The sequence below is a fragment of the Galeopterus variegatus genome, unplaced genomic scaffold, assembly GCF_000696425.1.
Source record: "Galeopterus variegatus unplaced genomic scaffold, G_variegatus-3.0.2 Scaffold438, whole genome shotgun sequence".
Classification (NCBI taxonomy): Eukaryota; Metazoa; Chordata; class Mammalia; order Dermoptera; family Cynocephalidae; genus Galeopterus; species Galeopterus variegatus.
The window spans coordinates 240,710-244,986 of NW_007726549.1; positions in this window are offsets into that span (position 1 = coordinate 240,710).

A 4,277-nucleotide genomic window follows, 5' to 3' on the forward strand; every position below is an offset into this window, starting at 1 on the left:
TGAGGGTTGCGATCTGTTGCCGGACACGAAAAAAGACAAAAAGGAAAAAAAAAAAAAGTAAGGAGAAAAGAATAAAATAAAAGATACTGGAATGATTTAGCTATCATATGGAAAAAAAATTCAATTCCTGCATTACATGATAACTCCAAACTAATTTTAGGTGGATTACATACCTAAATGTGAAAAGCAAAATTTTAGAGTTCTGGAAGAAAATATTAGAAAATACATTTATGTCTCTGGGATAAGAAAAGACTCCTTGGGGCTGGTCAGTTAGCTCTGTCAGTTAGAGCACTGGTATTATAACACCAAGGTCACGGGTGCAGATGCCAAAGCCAGCCAGCCAGCCAACCAAAAAAAAAAAAAAAGACGCTGTGGATTGAATTACATCCCTCCAAAACTCAATGAAGCTTGAATTGTATGCCCCACGTTTTATGTATTAGCCACTTGGCCCCCACTGTGATTGTTAAGAGGGTGGGAACTCCTATTATGGTAATTGAAAGGTGGAGTCTTGAAGAAGTGATTGGCTTGTAGGACCGTGCAGTAATGAATGGATTAAAAATGCTGGTGAGGGGCGTGGTTCTTTTTTTTTTTTAAAGATGACCGGTAAGGGGATCTCAACCCTTGGCTTGGTGTTGTCAGCACCACGCTCAGCCAGTGAGCTAACCGGCCATCCCTATATAGGATCCGAACCCGTGGCCTTGGTGTTATCAGCACCTCACTCTACCGAGTGAGCCACGGGCCGGCCTAGGGGCGTGGTTCTGAGGGCTTTAAAAGAAAAGGAGAGTCTGTCTTTCTCTCTGCTCTCTCTACTCTCTCTACTTCCACCATCTTGTAATGTGAGACCCCTGGGTCACTGTTGCCACCACCAGATGGACTTTGGAATTCCCAGCCTCAGAAACTGTAATAAATTTCATTTTCCTTATAAATCACCCAGTCTCAGGTAATCCTGTTATAGCAACACAAAACAGACTAATACAGATGCCTTACATAATACATAAAAAACACAAACTGTAATGAAAATTGACTACATCAATTGAATTCATCTGCATGAAGAAGGACACGGTAGGAAAGGCTGAACACACATCACAAACTGAGAGAAGATATGTGAAATGCATATGACCAACAAGGGATTAGTGTGCACCACATCCACAGCATATCGCTACGATCCTACCTTGCCTACAGATATCCCTAAGCATAAATGACAAGGGTATTCAATGTAGCAGTGATGGTAGCAGCACAAGTTTGGAAACAGTCTACGCAGTCATCTCTAGGGTAAGTAAACTGTGGTATACTCAGGCAATGAGCTTCTACGTAACTGAAAAAGAGACCAGGACACTATCTGTGCATGAAAACGGAAAGATCTCCAGGATGTACTGTTAGGTTTAAAAAACCAAAAAAACCCCCAAAACTATCTGTTATCTTTGCTGTGTTAACATTTTCAATATGTTTGAAATATTTTATAATCATTTACCATATTAGTCTGTCATTGTTACTTATAACAAAATACCTGAAAACTGGGTAATTTGTAAGAAAATGAAATTTATTTCTTACAGTTTTGGAGGCTGGGAAGCCCAAAGTCCAGGAAACATATCTGGTGAGGGCCTTGTTGGTGGAGACTTTACAGCTACACAAGGTGTCACATGGCAAATGGCCAGAGCAAGAGAGAGCTAAGCTTCTCACTCACTCTCTTATAAAGCCATCAGAACCATGCCCATGACCGTCCATTAAACCACCAATGGATTCAGCCATTCACTAGGGCATGGTGCTCACAATCTAATCACCAAGACCCTACTTTCAATTACCATAATAGGATTTCCCACCCTCTTAACCCTGTTACAATGGGGATTGTTTCAATGAGTTTTGGGGGGACATTGGACCCACAGCAATAATAAAAAAATTTTACTATAATAAAAAATAAAGATGAAGCTAGGTTGTTATGCATTACTAATTTTCTTTGTTCCACAGTCAAGGAGCCACTTAGTGAAGTCCAGTGAGAGTGATATGGCCTGATAGTCCAAGGAAGGGTACAGGAAGTGGGCAAAAGGCGATCCCCCAACAGGCTTACAAGTTGTCCAATGATGGCACAACTGCTTGGGAATTCTAGTTACCGAGTTCCCATAAATGGTAGAGTGGGGGAAATCTAGTCCATTGAGATCTTGGGTCACTGGAGGAAACAGGTGATGATAGCCATTCCTATTAGATCCAACCTCATAGAAAATGCAAGCAGTACTTAGTGCTGTAGTGGCTATTATCTCTCTCTGTACAACCCTTTCTCCATTTGCATTTCTGGTAACATATCCTATCTCTCACCCTGGCTGGACTAATCTTAGTCACAGTGATTGGTTCAAGAGGTGGCCACATGCCCCAAACTGGGTACATCACTGGGTCTTTAAAAAAAGTCCAAGCTTTTTTTTTTTTAAAAGATGAAGCTGTCTTGCTGAAACACTTTTGGGTCTTCTTTCCTTTGAAGAGAGAAAGAAAACTGACAAGGTGATTAAGAGGATGGCCTTGGGGACTCTGGGCGCACTGGGATTTGAGTCACACCTCCTCTATTCAGCAGCTACATGGCCTTCAGCAGATGAGTCTGTTTTCTCATCTATCGAATGAGGAGATCAACAGTACCTACCATATTATCATATAAAAAATTAAACACTTATTGGGTAGGTACTATTGACTCTCCTACAGCTACAAATGAACATGTGCCAAACATCTTATTTAACTTAGGATTCAATGAGAGAACCAGAAAAGTGTTAAACCTGTTCAAATGGGGATTTGACTTTATTTTGAACAGGTCAAGATTCATTTGCATTACCATGGACAGGAATCATTAGCATAACAAGACAGGAAATATTCACATTATAAGTTTTCTAGAAATCAACTTCTACCTCTATAGTTATAAAATAACCTATTCAAAGCCATGGGTACGCACCCTACAGTTATCAAGCATTCCATTAAAATCATATTGAGTAGTCTCTTGCCCATTCAAAAGTCTCAAATTTTTCCTTGCATAGGGTTGTTGTGAAGATTTATGAGTTAATCTACTTAAAGCACAGAACTCCCCCATTCATAGTAAACACTTGATAAACATTAAATATTACTACTATGGACTTCAGAATCTACAGTACATTTCTTTGAGAACCCTTTTTAGTTATTTTTCAGCCATGGAAGGAATATCCAATATTTTTGGAAACAGCCAAGTTATTTGAAACCAAATCTATTAAATAAGTACAGAATACTGGTTTGGCTTTTTAAAAAATGAAGCTTTTTTGGACAATATAAGTGCTTCACAGCTAGTTGATTAGATACATTTAAAAAAATCAATTCTTGAAGAATTCCAAATGTTTGGAATGTTTAGCTTCCCAAGATAAATTACTTAAAGAACATTCTATGAAGAACAGATATATAATGTGTTTACTTAAAAATTCACTCTGCAAGCTTTATGGTTAACTCTTGTACATGATAGAGGGAAGTTTGATGCATCCAGGGTGGCTCTAAAGCCCCACTGACCACTGGGGGCACAGGCACAGAGTAAACACAGCTGGAGTCTTGCTGCAAGGTCACAGCTGATACATTACTAATGCTGGGAAAAACCCACAAGTGGACATGTAGGCACTTCTCAGGAGTAGCTGTCTTGCTAGGGACAAGGTCATGATAAAGGATGATGTGATTATTTGGTATAAATGTTCTGTCATGCTTCCAGTGGTAAGTTTTTAGCAATAAAGCAAATACCATAAACTGAGAAAATTATAATCAACATCAGCTAAGTCACATAAATACCCTTTCTACTTGGTTTTGAAGTTCAACCCCCCCTTTATTTAAAAATGGCATCTCTAGGGCCAAGCCTGTGGTGCACTCGGGAGAGTGCAGCCCTTTCTACTTGGTTTTGAAGTTCAACCCCCCCTTTATTTAAAAATGGCATCTCTAGGGCCGAGCCTGTGGCGCACTCAGGAGAGTGCAGCGGATCCTATATAGGGATGACCGGTGCGCTCACAGCGCTCACTGGCTGAGCGCGGTGCGGCCGGTCTCAAAAAGGACAAAAAATAAATAAAATAAAATAAAATAAAAAAATAAAAATGGCATCTCTAAAAGAGTCTTGTTTTGAAGCAGTAACTTAGGAAATGGAGCAACTCACTGTGGCTTTAGTAGAGCACTGAACTCCTCTGTGCAGCCTGGTGTGCACTTGACATGAGCTGGAGACATGAAAGTGTGGAGCCCTGCCAAAGTGTGGTCCCCAGGCCAGCAGCAAATGCACGCCTGAGAGCTCTAGGGTTAGGCCC